This window comes from Petaurus breviceps, unplaced genomic scaffold (assembly GCF_028583685.1).
Source record: "Petaurus breviceps papuanus isolate PSGF00001 unplaced genomic scaffold, PetGlider_PUasm1.0 77, whole genome shotgun sequence".
Taxonomy (NCBI): domain Eukaryota; kingdom Metazoa; phylum Chordata; class Mammalia; order Diprotodontia; family Petauridae; genus Petaurus; species Petaurus breviceps.
The window spans coordinates 15155934-15172088 of NW_027186492.1; the positions used below are offsets into that span (position 1 = coordinate 15155934).

Consider the following 16155-nt stretch of genomic DNA (forward strand, 5'->3'; position numbering starts at 1 on the left):
GGTTTAGAATTGAACAAGAGGAGAATGAACTGGCCTCTCCTTGGAAAGCTGCTTGGTTCCTTTAATGAACCCCCTCCCCCCAGTTTCTCTCATAAACTAAGGTCCATACTTTTAAACTCCTGTGTCCTGCCAGTGATGTTGAATGGCTAAGTGTTATGGAATACATGAAGAACTGAAGTTTGAGATAATTCACAAGGGGGGGCGGCTAGGTGGCACAGTGAGTAAGAGTGCCGGCCCCAGAGTCCGGAGGACCCGGGATCAGTTCTGGCCTCAGATACTTAACACCCACGCAAAAAAACTGGCTGTGTAACCTTGGGCAAGTTACTTAACCCCAACTGCTTTTAAAAAAAGAAAAGGTAATTCACAAGGCAAAGGAAAAACACATTGTGGGCATAAGCAGGATGTAAAACATTTAAAAAGAGGAATTACCTAGAAGTACAAAAAAAAGGATGTCATCAATAATATACTATTGGAAAAAGATATGAGGCTAGTCACATGACAAGAAGGAAGGATAAATTATTGTCAGACCTCATGTTCCATTGATGTCCAATGATATCAAGGTAATGTGAGGAAGGTCCCCTGAATGCTGGTTACAATTACCATTTTATGGGAGTGCTTGAATGAGAATCACATAGGATTGGCAGTCATGGAAAGGATTCTGAGCTTTCTCGTTAAAGAGAATACCCACATTGATGAGTTTGCAGATGAAGTAGTGTATTTGAATGTTTAGTGTTCTTTATTGGGTACTAATTGAAAATGGTGCAAGGTGCAAGGCTATAGTAATTTTTTTATATGTTGTCTCTATAATAATGCACTTTAGAATTTTTCCAGGAATTGAAGTGTGGTTCACAGGCCTATTGTCTTCAGTATTCCCTTTCCTTATTTGAAAACCAAGACACCATTTTTTCCCCTTTTAATTGCTCCTTATTTATCTTTGTATTAACCTTATAGCCATTTTTTTTGCTTTGGGGGAGGGGCAATTGGGGTTGAGTGACTTGCCCAAGGTCACAGAGCTAGTTTTGTGTTAAGTGTTTGAGGCTGAATTTGAACTCAGGTCCTCCTGACTCCAGAACCGGTGCTCTCTTCACTGTGCCACCTAGCCGCCCCCACCTTAGAGCCATTTTTATACTGTCCTCTCAAGGTCAAAGGTCATTCCCCTGGGAAGGAAAAAAATATTACAAAATAAGAATTCACTGACTTTGCCTTCTCCATGTATTCTGTTAGTTGCATTCTGTCTTCCTTGAGCAGTAAGTGGTTCTGTGTCTTCTTTTATCCTCCTCTTTTTCCCAGCATAACCTAAATTAAATCCCATTTTGTCCTTAATTTTCTTTGCCAGTTTTGGCACGTTTTGTACTTTAAGACTCCTGACCCAATTTTTAAAGTACTGTCTTTTTTTTTTTTTTTCATTTACTCTCTGTTCCTTGGCCTTGCCTCTGTCTTACGAATATTTCTTTTAAAAATTTGTCAGGGAGGTGGAGTGGCAGCAGCACTGAGCAGTGGAGGCAGCAGTCCGAAGGGGGCAGGCACCATGACTGGTACCGACTACGAGCCGATGAAGTGCAAGCTTCAGATTCTGCAGCAGCAGGCCAGCGAGGCCCAGGAGAGGTCCACAAGTCTCCAGAAGGAGGTGGAGGGGGAGAAGCTGGCTTGGGAACAAGCTGAGGCTGAGGTGGCTTCCTTGAAACGTTGGATCCAGGGGGTTGAGAAGGAGCTGGATCATTCCCAGGACTGTCTGGAGACCACTCTGCATAAGCTAGAAAGGGCAGAGAAGGCAGCTAATGAGAATGAGAGAGGTATGAAGATTATTGAAGATCGGGTCGTGAAGGATGAAGAGAAGACAGACCTGCAAGAAATCCAGCTGAAACAGGCCAGGCTCATGGCGGTGGAAACAGACAGGAGGTTCGAGGAGACCGTCCGCAAGTTGATGATTGAGCGGAACGCGGAGCTCCCAGTGGAGCAGCTCAAGCTGGCTGAGGCCCGTTGCCTGGAGACAGATGAGCAGGTCGGACTGATGGACCCGAACCCGACGAGTCTGCACGCTGCCGAAGAAAAGGATTTTCCGAAAGAAAATAATTATGAGGAGGAGATAAAGATTCTTACCAATAAACTCAAGGTGGCAGAGACCCGTGCTGAGTTTGCTGAGAACTTGACAGCCAAGATGGAAAAGACAATCGATGACTTGGAAAAGAAGCTGAAATGCAGCAAAGAAGAGCACCTCTCCACACAAAAAATGCTGGCCCAGACTCTGCTTGACCTGAGTGAAATGTAGAAACCCTTTTTCTCCCCAGCACCACCCTGTCGCTGTTTCCACTGACCCTGCCTTCACTGGATCCCAGCTTGATCTTAAAACTGAAGGCTGATCTTTAACCTGAAGGCTGCTTTCTTCTCTGGGTCCTTGCTTACCCTCTCACCCCGTCCCCCACCAACTCACCATGTCACTTGCACCAAACTGTCTGGACCTCTACCCAGAGATCCCACCTGAGCTAAGGACCGAGCACTTTGGGGAACAACGTTTAAGGGAACACAGGGGCAATGTAATCGTATCTTTAAAAGCATGTTATATGATGTATACATTTTGTAATTACCTTTTTTTGTTGTCGTAGCAACCATTTGTAAGACATTCCAGATAATTCCACAGATCCTAGGGCTGCATCTAATCACTTTTCTTCCTTTTGGATGATAAATCTTTCTACCTAAACAATGCCCCTTCTCCATAGAAGATGGAAAGAGGTGTTAGCCTGCCCTACTGAGAGCTGAACATAGCCCAAGAAAAGACTCCACCATGGGAAACCTCAGTGTTCTGTACCAAGTACCAGCCAAACCAGAAAGGTCATTCCGGGAGGTGTTTGTCAAAAAAGAGTGCTGTTCAGGTTTTCAGCTCTAAGGTATCTTGGGGTGTTTTTTTTTCTTTTCCCCATTAAAAACAAACAAATATTTGTATCGGCGGGAAACAAACAAATTACACAGACAAGACCAAGACCTCTCTGAAACCAAATTGTCTTTCCTTTCCTCCTTTGCTCACAGAATAGATCATGCATCCCAGAATTAGAGTGGCTACTCTTATCCCCAGTTTTTCTTTGAAAAATGTTTTTGCCACTGATTAGCCAAGTGAAATTCATCTCATTACCCTCATTACCCATTCCTGAGCCTGAAGCTCCTCTCTCTAAAAGTGTCATCTCATTGTGCTTTGTATCACTCAGTGCTGGAGAAATCGTGAATAACTTGTGTATAAAATTTTTTTGATAATTATATATATATATGCATATATATGTTATTTTTGATGCTTTATTTCTCTTATGTGGGGACCACCTCCACTATCATCTGACTGTGAATGCTCTTTGTCTGCAGTTCATGAGCTGGCAGTGTGCTGATCTTTTTAATACCTTTTTTTTTTTTTAATTTTTTGAGAGGTTTCTGTGAGGTCTGTTAGGTTTGTATCATACAGCTTATTGGCTTAAATGTACTCTCCTTTGGTGTGATCTATTTGGAAACCAATCTGGAGAAAGAAGAACTTAATAGTACAAGTGTTTTGATACCGAAAATTGACAAAATGTTTTTTGGAATAAAGGACAAGTCCCTCCACTTTCAGGAAAAATGAAATAAAATAAAAATTTGTTTTCTGTGCATCCACATTGATTTGTTTCTTTAGAAAACAACTCCATTTCCCCCTATATCAGAATTCCTTTTCTTTGGGTCTTTGGAATTTAAATCTTGAGAGTTTCTCATCCTAACTAGGATGACTCCCTCCATCTAGAATTTTAGTCTATGAGGTTTAGTCTATCTATACTTTCAACCATTTGAAATCTGTTTTCCACAAATCTAGGATATGTTATTTTTGTTTCTTCCTTTATTAATCTTCAAAAAATACTCTCCACCATACTTCCCCTTCCTGTTCTTGAATTCCAAAACATGAATATAGCTTTTAAATATAGGATGCTACTTCTCCCCAACTTTACCAATCCTCTTTCTTTTAAACAAGGTATGCCCATGCAGAACCATGTTCTAATTATTTGTCACAGCCAACCAAATATCAGTGATAACTATAAGGTCAATTTCCCCACCTTACATTGACCTTCTATTCCACCTTGTTCACTGCCTAAATTTTGCACAGACATTTGAAGCCATGCACTTCCATTTGGCTTCTTTTTTTGGATTCTGTCTCTTGAATTCCTAAATGCTTCAAATGCAATTTTTCCTAGGTCATAGAAAAGCTCCTTATAATTTGTCCCTGAATTCTAGTCAGTTGGTAGCCACTCCTTCATGGGGGGCTGATTTGAAGTTCTCTGGTGGAGACTATATGCAAGATACCATCTCTTTCCTGAAAACAAGTAGATTAGCCAATATTATCTCTAGGTTCTTTCTAACTCTAAGGTATTTGAATGAGTAAGTGAAAAGGGGGTATAAGTTCCCAGCACCAAACTTCATAAGATCATAGATCTATAATAAGAAGAATCTTAAGAAATCATCTATTCTTTCTAAATGCTTCATAATTAAGTACAGCTGCAACCCACTATCCTCTTTTCATATAAAACCAGTGGGTATTTGCTAGAGAGACACAATGCCTTATTCAAGTTCATTAGTTATATATTCTATTAGGATCTTGAGTTTAAAGGCTGCAAGTAAATATGGATGAAAGTTATCTGACCCCTGATATGGATCTTATGGCATAATGGAGAGAGTGCTGGACTTAGGAGGACCTGCATTCATATCATAACTTAGATGCTGCTACGTGTGACAAAGGGTAAGTTACACAACCTGAGTCTGTTTCTTCCTACAGAAAATAGGGATAATCTTATCTCACAGAGTTGTTATGAAGAGTAGATAAGACAATGTATGTAAAGAACTTGATGTGAGCTATTGAGCTGTTATTAGGATTGTAGGTTTGTTCAATAAATATTTAGCACTTTGTGCAAAATGCTGTGGGAATAAAAAAGATGAACAGGATAGGACTAGTCCTTCTAGAGATAATATGGTCCCAAGGGAGATCAACCCTTTCTGGCTCTGATTTTGGGCTGCAGTCTCACTGAAGCGCTGTTCCTATCATTGTTAGGAGTTGCAGTTGGGGGGGGGGGGACATCATGTGGGACTGAGGAGATTGGAAATGGACAAATTGCTGATTCTAGAAGATGATGAGTTATGAAGCGTGGGATCAGGACAAGGGCAAAATAGAATTAGAGTATTGTCATAAAGCCATAGCATGAGTAGAAAGGTCTCCTATCATTCTTTGAGTCAGGTTGAAGCTAAGTATATGAGAGGCAGAGTGCTGTAGTGAGAAAGACTACTGGTTTTGAAATCAGAGGAACTGGGTTTGAATCCTGGCCCTGACACTACCTATGGGACTTTGGCACTAAGGAATGAGAGTGTTCTGAAAATGAGACCTTAAATGATGAGTTTAGGCTGGAGCATATGTAACTGCTTGAGTTATAAATTACAGAAAATAGCACTTCTTATGAAAGCATAAATCTTATGTATAGTAGCATTTCCAAGCACGATTCCAATAAGATTTTTCAAAGAAAATGATACGATAAATGATAGAAAAATGGGTGCAGTGGTACAAAAGGTTAATGCAATGGCCTTGCTTTTTGCTCCTCTGGATTTCACACATATTCAGATTGAAACTCAACAGTCTTTTCAACAGGCAGGATCCTTGGTCTTTTTAAAAGACACCAAAGAGACCCCGGTAATCTTTCCTATATTTACTTACAACTTTCCTCTGCCCTTCTACTTTCTCCAGAACCAATGATATGATCCATAACTGCTGCTTCTGCTACTTAAAGACAAGAGTCATAGAAATAACCGAACAATGGGTCTTTTCACTTATTCTTCCCGTGGTCACAGAATTCCAAATTGTTCACTATTTTCCTTGGGCCTTTGAGAAGTTCTAGGACATGAGGTCCCCAATGGCCCTGTCTAACCCATTTTCCCCCATTCATGTCAGAACTTTAAAATTGTTCCCTTGGCTTAAAGAAAACCTCAGTGGTTAAGCACAATAAAATTATTTCTTAAAAATGCCTGCCTTCTAAAAAAATACTTCCCAACAGGTGGCACCAATTGTGCAGTACAGAACTATTAACTGCTTCAAAGTGTAGTCTCAGTTTATAACGACTGCAGAGAGAAAAGTTTAGGCTTTATAGCTCTAGATTATGCCAAAGGTTTTTAACTGTGAACTTTGTTTAATTTTTTTCATACTTTATTTCAATATTGTTAGTTTCCTTTGTAATCCTATGTGTTTTATGCATTTAAAAATATTATTCTGAGAAGGGATCTATAGGCTTCACCTTCATTACATAAGCAAAAAAGGTTAAGAATCCCTGGATTAGTTCAACATAAATAGTCTTGAGCCCATAATCACCATAGTGGCTCAAACCTCATAAATATGAATGCATCTTTATAAAATAAAAAAAACACATTATGAGGAGATAAAGATGAAGCCTTGTGATTATCCTTTACAAACCCTCGGTAGAAATTATGATATTAGATTTTTCTTTTCATGAATATAATAACAAAAGCTTAAATCATCTCTCTATTTCATATGGTTAATCATTGGCTGTTATTTAATTATTGATAAGGCATTGACATTGGTTTGCTAAGACAAAGAGAAAAGATGAATGGATGAAAGCATTTATGGTTGTTCTTTTAAAAATAATAGTCCATACCAACATATAGCTTTATGCTTTATAAATATTGTACGTACCCAGTCTCATTTTCTCTTCATGATAACTTGATGAGATTGGTTCCTGAAATTGTTTTATTTACCCTTAATCACACACTAGTTGTGTGATTCTGGGCAAGTCACAACCTCTGCGTGCTTCAGTTTCCTCATAAATTATAAAATTGGGATAATAGTAGTGCCTACCTTCCAGAATTGTTACGAGGATTCACTGAGATGATAATTGTAAAATCCTTAACATAGTGCCTGGCTCATAGTAAGCACTATGTAAATGTTAGCTAATATTATTATTATTACTTTGAATATACTTTCAATTCATTTCTCTGTGGGTATGTTGTATTCTACGCCTTCCACTCCCCCATACCCCTTCTTTTCTTGTCTTTATAAGCCAATACAGTGCTCTGCCCCTTTGTAGGGCCCTTAAAAATGTTTTAGTTCAGTAATTTTTCAGTTGTGTCCAACTCTTCATAACCCCATTTAGGGTTTTCTTGACAAAGATACTGGAGTGGTTTGCCATTTCCTTTTCCAACTCATTTAAAAATGAGGGAATTAAGGCAAACAGAATTAAATGACTTGCCCAGGGTCACACAGAAAGTAAGTGTCTGAGGCCAGATCTGAACTCAGGAAGGTAAGTATTACTGACTCTAGGTGTTCTATTCACCGCACTGCCTAGCTGCCATTAATAAATGTTGGCTGAATTGAATTCAATTGAATCATCTTTTTACAGATGAAAATACTGAAGTTCAGAAAAGTTAAATAAATGACTTGCCCACAGTCCCATAGCTAGTTTAAATTACAGAGCTAGAATTCAAAGCCAGGTCTCTGAATTCCATTGTGTTTTTTCACTATCATACTTGTTCCTGAAATAAACTAGAGAAGCGATATTTCATGTTTTAGAATAGAAATGAGCACCAACCTTCAGTGCATAAAGATTTTTATTCTGATACCTTCTATTTCCCACTTCTCCCTTCCCCTCAAAAAAACAGACAAGAAAATAAAGGCAAAGATACTAGGTATTTGTGGGCTTAAAGCATTGTTTTCCAATGGTATATTACCAAGGATTGCCTAGTTATGTTCCTCTGTTGATTTCATAAATAGGATAAACAAATTTCCATAATAATAATAATCATAATAATTGTTAGCATTTATATAGCACTTTAAGGTTTTCAAAACACTTTACAAATATTATTTCATTTTATCCTCACAACAACCCTGGGAAGTAGATGGTGATGATGTTGTGATTATTCCTGTTTTACAGATGAGGAAAGTGAGGCAGAGGTTAAAGTGACTTGCCCAGGGCCACACATTTAGTCAATATCTGAGGCTGGATTTGGACTTGGGTTTTTATGACTCCAGATCCAGTACTACACCATCTAACTCCCTTCCTTTGGCATTGAAGAGTTCAAAGAAACTGTTTTTTCTTCTCTACTTCCTCTATAGGAAGGTAAATCAGTCTAGGAAGAAGTAGAACACTGAAATCAATAACCATGATTGAACATAAATGACAAGTATTATCAAATAAGTCTGGTTTCAAGAGGGGAAGATGGTTGACCGTTGCACCATGGGATAATGAGCTAGAATTCTGTTGGCTTGTACCTAGATATGAACTAATTAGGTGTTTCTATTCTCTTCCTGTTTTGAGGGGAAACAAGACAAAGTTCTTCCGTTTCCCTACATATTTAAAATCTTGTATGCCATAGAAATTAGAGGATGTATTCATATTTCAAATTAGAGTACCTTAAATCTAAACAGGTCAGGAACAAATAGGTTCCAACATTATCATCAATTATTTGGATAAAGGCATAGATGGTGTGCTTGTCAAATTTGCATGACATGAAGCTAATTTCCAATTTGTTTGAAGCTAAGAAGAGGAAGACCTGACACATGGGATGACAGAATTGAGATTCCAAAGATCTCATCAGGCTTCAGCTATGGGCCCAAAATAATAAAATGACACTTAAATAAAAAATATAAAGTCCTTCATTTCACTTAAAGTACATTAAATACACAACTACAGAATCGGGGATAAATGGATAAACAATAGTTTATATGGAAAAGACAGAGGGGTTTTGGTTGACTGCAGCCTTGATATGGAACAACAGCATGACATGGCAGGCAAGAAAATTTGATGTAATCTATGGGGAACTCCCAGGTGAGGAAAATGTCACTTCCGATGGAGTTTGGGACTTTCTTTACAATTTATACTCTTAGGTGTCTAAAGTACTGATAATGAATTAACAAGCCCAGAGATCACACAGGGTGACACACTATGTCAGAGATAGGACTAAAACTCAGGTTTTCTTGTCTCCAAGGTCAGCTCTTTAATAAAAGCTTGCTTTTATGTAGTGTTTTAAATTTTGCTAATGCTTTGCAATTATCTTATTTGATTTACACAACAAGGGGAGATAGGTATTATCCCCACTTTATAGATAAGGAAACTGAGGCCAGGAGAAGTTAAGTTACTTGCTGAGGGCCTCATCTAGTGAGTAAATGCCAGAGGAAGTATTTGAACCAGGTCTTCCTGACTGCAGCTTCTCTTTTCTTACACTCCACCACATTTTGTTTCTGTTTTCTAGTTTTTAAAATGAAGTTTGCATTTGACATTTCCTTCAATGGGTTATGTGAAAATTATTGCATCTGTTAATTTATAAACTAGACAATACTTTTGTGTAGAGGGAGAAATCAGCACCATAATTTTCGGATATAGAATATTCATACTTTTGCAAAATGATGCCTAAGAGAAATTGTGCTTTTGTAGTGTCCAGCTTACTGATACTGCATCAGAAGAATATGAATGCTTAGGAAGGATTATTATGCTTATAATGTTCAGGAATAATATTATAATGCTCAGGAATGTTCTTTAAAATCATTGATAAAAAGATTGCTGAATATGGTGATATGTGAGTGACTGCAAAGGTTGTGGCATAGTAGATAGTTTGCTGAATTTGGAGTAAGGAAATCTGATTTCTGATCTTGTCTCTAACACTAACTTGCATGGTATTTGGCAAGTTATGAAAATTCCACGTGCTTTAAGCAGTTCTTAGGACCTAGGTGAGTCTGTAGATTTTTTTTGCTGGAAGTTCTGCCTTCATTTATCTATTACTTGGTCTTGCCCTTCGAAGTGTAGCATGCCTCAGAAATACTTTTCATTGAGTTTTTCATGTCTAAAAAAATTTCAATAGACACCAAAATAGAATCATATTTGAAGATAATTATTACATAAAGAAATCATAAAACAAAGGTATGCATTTAGGCATAAATAACGTCTTTAGTATTTCACCACAATAGCTATTTCCTTAATATCACTGACTCTCACAAGGAGGTGTGCCATAAAATTCCTCCCTGTAACCCAAGAATTCTACATTCCCAGCCCCTGTCCCCCGTGCTTCTTCCCAGCTTGGCATCAGGCATGTCTTAAGAGCAGTTCTCTCTACCAAGCAACCTCCTCTGCTTTGAGTCCTGATAAAGTATAGAAAGAGGAAGGTGAAGGATAGGAATCACGGAAGGGAAAGAGAGGCTGAGGAATCCCAAAGCCCAATAATGGAACTGGAGGCCTGAATGCCCAGGGAGCCTTCTTTGTCGGCCACAGAAAAGGTTGTACTCTCACAGCAGAGCATAGTGTGAACAAAATTATTTGAGAACCACTGCTCAGTCACATAGATTAAAGTCTTTTCAGTCTTCATGGCATCATATGTCTAGAGGTAGAAGGGACCTCAGATCTCATCAGATCTTCATTTTATACATGAGGAGACTCAGACCCATGGAAGTCAACATCATGTAAGTAGTTATGATAGGTGAAATTTGAACTCAGATCCTTTTCTTCAAATGACAGACCTCTTTCCACTGGACAATGATGCTAAAACTTGCCTTTCTTCTAAACTTTATGTTTGATGAAGATAGAAAATGGGGCCAGATTGTGGAGGGCTTTAAAAGCTAAACAGAATGGCTTATGTTGGATCCTAGAGGCAATAGGAAGCACTGGAATTGGTTGAATATGGGAGTCACATGGTCAGATCTCTGCTTAAGCAAAATAACTTTGTCAGCAATTTGTATAATGGACTGGAACAGTAAGCTATTTGAGGCAAGGAGACCAAATAGGAGGCTGTTGCAATGATCTAAGCAAAAGGTGATGAGGGCTTGACCTAGGGTGATTAAGTGCTAGTGGAGAAAAGGGGTGAGATGCAAGAAATATTCATAGCACCTATCCCAATGCCTGGTACTGTGCTGTGCTTAATAAATAACTTGGATTCAGAAGTTCTACTTTTGAATCTTATCTGTGCTATTTATTACTTGGGTGATGTTGGGCAAGTCCTTCGACCTCAAAGGGTCTCAGTTTCTTCATCTGTAAAATGAAGGGATTGAAGTAGACGACCTTGAAGGTTCTTTCTGACTCTAAATCTATGATCCTTTGGTTCTTTGGTCTTTGTGAACTGATGATGCCCCAGAATTCCATCCACTGGTGAAGAACTCTGTAATAGAGATCTTCTGTGAATTGACCTAAGTTGGTTTTCACCCAGCAAAACAGGACTTTATTCAAAGCCTTTCTAGCCTGGTAGGAATTTGTGCTCTGGAGGCATAGGAATCAGAAATCCAGGTTCCCTTCCATCCCATAACGAAGCATCAGTATAACACTTTATGGAGGATCTAGAGAAGTAAACAATAGAAAATTTAAGACTGAATTTGGTCAAAGTGTAATAACTTCCATGCTTTTCTCCTTTTCTTATCCGGGTCCTGCTAAGAATGAAAGAGAAAAGCTTAGCAGTTTGCTACCAGGAGGTGGCAGCCTAACAAAATAATTAGACTGCCCTAAATGAGTTCTTTGCAGCCATCTGTATATTTGAATACCTTGGCAAGCCCAGGTGTTCCCTGTATCAGGATGTTCAGTGTGGGGAGGAGAACAAGCAAAAACAAATCTTGCTCTTTTCAAATCAGCAATTTGTTATCTGGGGGGGAAAATTGTATAAAAAAAAAACTTTTTCTTTCCTTTTTTTTTTTTTTAGTTTTGTGAATTTAACTGGCTTCAGTCATTATTACAAGAAAGCACGCATAAGTCCTCAGAAAAAATACCCAATTATATGAAGTAGGGAGATTACAATAAGAGGAATAGAATGGAATGGTCCAATATATTTGCTGCAGCAGAAAAAGAGAATTTAGAGAAATAAACATTCCTTCTGGTGTCGGTTTTATGATTCAAATGTCAGATAAGTAACTGCAGAATGTGTTTTTTTTTCTTTTTTCTCTTCACAGTTTAATTGAGAAGAACTCAAACACCAGGTCCACACTGAAGTAAAAGCTTAACACGTTACTCATTTCAATTTCAGAGCTATTCAGTTTTGAATTGTTCAGATTAGGTAATTGGTGTTTGAATGCCCCCTTTGGTATTCATGTGTTAACTGTTATTTTTAAAGTAAATCCAGGATATGGTGCAGAGACCATGAATAAAAGCAGTTTCTAGGGATGAGAATATTCTTGTTTGGGAGAAAGTCAGGGTTACAGTTTTCTTTCTTTCTTTTTCCCTCCGCCAGCCTGTTGCTTAATTCTAGGTATTTCATTCAAAGAATCGAATAGATTTGGGGTTTGCCTTTTATTTTCTTGTCTTGGCAAAGAGCTATAAAAACAAACAGACCCATGCTACTGATCTCTGTAGCTAAACTAACATTTCTCACCTGCCTCAGTCTCCTTGAAAACAATGCCTTTGTCTCCTACAAAGTTATCAATTAAAAATGACTTAGCAAAGATTGCAAGAAGCTGTTCCAGAGAAAATTAAACATGGTTAAAGGAAGCCCTCAAGGTTTATTTAAGGGCATCCAGATCCCAAGCTTATATTTATCCATGAAATCTACTTGAAACATTACTGACTTTAGCAGTCTGGTGAAGTTAGGATTTCTGAATGACTGTTCAGATCAACATACAATTCAGGCAATCAACACACATTTATTAAGTGTTTTCTATGTGTCAAGCATAAGCATGTATTAAGTGCCTACTGTTTGCAAGGCTCTGTGTACCAGACTGCTCCCAATTCTATTGATACTAGTTATATAACCTTCTTAGGTGAAGTCTGTAAAGAGAATGGAAGGGATCAGTAGCATTAATGAATGCTACATACAAATGGGATATGACAGGATGGAAAACACTGAAGATAAGAAAGCAAGTAGTTTTTGCCTTCACTTCTTGTTCAGTGATAAGGAATAAGTTCCTTGACAGCAAAAGCTTTATTGTTTCTTTATATCAGCAGGCCCTAGTTTGGTGACTGGCCCATAGTAGTGGCTAATAAATTCTTATTGAACTAAACTGAAATGAAAAATGCAATCATATTCCCTATAATAAGATTGTATAAAAGAGGAGAAGATGGAAATGTGTTTACATGTTATATGTATGCAGAATGGAATGGGCCAGGGAAAGAGTTCCTAACTTTTGTTGTCTTTTTTTCTATGTTGGAAAAAGAAAACCCTTCCAAATAGATATACAAATAATCATCAACACAAAGTGACTTAAGTCCTACTTAATGTCCTTGACATCACCCTAGATACTGGGAACACATACACAAAAGTGAAAGTTCTTGATTCTACTAAGGGAATACTACAACATATTCTAGCTTGGTGCAGTTGACAGAATGCTTGACTTGGAATCAGGAAGTATGATGAGCCAGGTTCTTATATCTACTCAGACACTAGATAGCTGTATGACTCTGGGCAGGTCAGTTGACCTGGTCAGTGGCACAAGTCCTCGGTTGTAAAATGAAGAGATTGGACAAGATGAGCTCTAAGGAAATTCCCATCCAGCTCTAACTCTGTGAATTCTTTGAGCCGATGAAGTAAATGCATGGTATGGGGCTAGGGTCAATATTTGTGGTTTTCCTGCTACAAGGAACTACAACATAAGGACAACTCCCTTTACTAATGCTTTCAGCACCTTCATTGTAACTTGCCCAAAGGCAAATAGATAATATGATATGTGCTTAACTAGGTAAATGAACCCAATTAATAAATGTTTCAGCAGCATGATTATCAACCTTGACTTCAAGTCAAGTCTTTTATGATGACATGATACTGCAATCTGGGGACAAGTCATATCCCCTTAGAAGAATGTAAGTTCCATGGCAGCAAGATTCTCTCAGTTTTTTATTTGAATCCTTCATCCCTAGAACAATTCTTAGTAAACAGTAGGTACTAAATAAATGTATTTTGATGGTTGGTTGATTTTTATGTTTAATCCTAACAGTTCCTTCTCCCTTTCCTTCTCCATCATTGAAAACTTTCAGTGGAAGATGATTTTTCCTTATGCCACAGACCTATTTCCTCAAAAGCCATCTTGTTTGTTCATTAATGGACCTCTCTTACACTGTTCCCTTTTCCATGAAAAAGAAATCTTTTACCCTACCCATTCCCCACACATATAATGTATGCACACACATTCTTACCACCAAAAGCATGTCTTTAGGGAAATCCACTAATTTCTCCTGACATTTCCAAATCATGCACACCACTCAGTGTCCTCCCCCTCCTCTTCCTATCAGACCCTTGGCCTCTGACTCTGGAATCATCCTGGGCTTTGATGGGTAAGCTTTCACTTCCCAGGTGATCAGACCTCCAAGTCATTTCCTGGCAGATCTTCTATTCTCCCCTTTTTATTGCTTCCTTTTATCTGTTATCTTTCTCCATTAGAATATAAGCTCATTGAGGTAAAAGATTGTTTTGGTTTCTTATACTTATATCCCTAGCACTTAGTATAGAGCTTTGCACATAACGAATGTTTAATATTTTTTTTCATTCACTTGCATAGTAAGTACTTAATAAATGCTTCATCATTATGATGGTCATTGATCAGGAAAGACCTTTAAAGGAGGTGGAATGGTTACTGAGACTTGAGGGGAGATGAGGGTTCCCAGAGATGAAGGTGGAGAGGGAGAACATTCTAGGTAGATACCCTATAGAAGAACACATGGAGGTGAGAAAAAAATATTGTGTATGGAGACTAGCACTGACAACAGTCTGGCTGGAATTTAGAATACTTCAAGGGAAGAAATGTGTGAACAGGCTGGACTGGTAGGCTAGAGCCAAATTATGAAGGACTTTGAATGCCAAACAGAGGGGTTTGTATTTTTTTTCCATAAAGGTAATGGGGATGCACTGAAGCTTCTAAAACAGAGAAATATGGTCTTACCTATACTTTAGGAATATTTTTTGACAGCTGTGTGGAGGTTGGATTATAGAGGAGGAAAGATTGGATTTAGGGACACCAATTAGAAAGAATCAGTACAGGTGAAAGGGATATTAGAACCTGGACTACGGTGGTTGTGGTAGAAAGGAGAGAAGGGGACCGATATGAGAGGTACTGAAGAGATGAGATTGTTAGGACGACGTGGGATATGGAGATGGGAGTTGTGGGGTGAGGGAGAATGAAGAATAGTTGCTATGTTGTGAACCTGTTGCCTGGAAAAAGCAGTAAAGTTTTGGTGAACTGACATATTTCCTTTGGAACCTCACCCAACCCCTGCCCTGGAAACCTTTTAACAAGTATTGAATTACCTAGAGAGAATTACCTAAATAGAGAAGCTTTCTTTCCTATGTGGAGTTGAAGTTTTTATTGGTCTCTATGGTTTAAAACTACTTTTTTTTCATCCATGTATCCATGCCCTCCACTATATACCCACAGTCACTTCTAATCACTGCTAGGCCACAGACTGACAAAGTGTCATGATTCTCTCTCCCTCGAAGGTCCCATCCAAATTGCAACTGCAGTGCTTCAACCTTAACCCTATCCTTAGCTATCTAAGATAAAAAAAATAACAACAAAAAACTTCAACCATATTTAAGTGTCAAGGAACTCCAGAGCTCTCCAGGCTTGTCTAGGCTGCAAATCTCGCAATCTGCCAGAAGTGAAAGTGTTCTCACTCAGATGGGACAGTGATATCACAAATCAAAATCTGGGAAGGCCAATGGCAGTAACCCCAAAGGAAAATTAAACCCTGAATAGAGGCTAAAATTCTTTAAAAGGTGCTTCTTCATAATGGCAGGAGCAGGGGTGACTGCAAGATTAGAGATGGAAGAAACATTACTGGTTGCAAGGGAAAGAAGATAGAAACTTATGTTAATAACATACAAAAAAAAATTCAGAGATCCTCTCATCTGAGAGACATCTTTATCATCATCATTATTATTGCTACCGTTTAAGTGTGATTAGAGACCAACAAGCTTGAGTCAGTCATTTTGGGGGCACTTCCATATCTAGGGGACTCCTAATCTGAAGGCCAATCTACCCGTGTCAATATTCTCTACCAAATGAGGTCAGGGTCTCAGGTCCTTCCAGTAGCTGGCCCCTAAGACAAAGAAGCATCAATCTCAGGTCTTTTCTGTCCATCTTTCACTTCCCTCCTCTCCTCCCCCAATGGGAAGTCAAGTGGAGAATTATACCTGATTTTGGTTCCTCTCACCAAAGACTATTTCTCATACACCCTTTCCCTCAGAACCATTTGTTTTCTCCAC

At 38.5% G+C, this 16155-nt stretch overlaps 1 pseudogene; it reads left to right on the forward strand.

Annotated features, from left to right (window-relative positions):
• The first annotated feature begins 1552 nt into the window (after nucleotides 1–1552).
• Nucleotides 1553–2409, forward strand: LOC138175336 (tropomyosin alpha-3 chain pseudogene; annotated as a pseudogene).
• Nucleotides 2410–16155: the final 13746 nt, after the last annotated feature.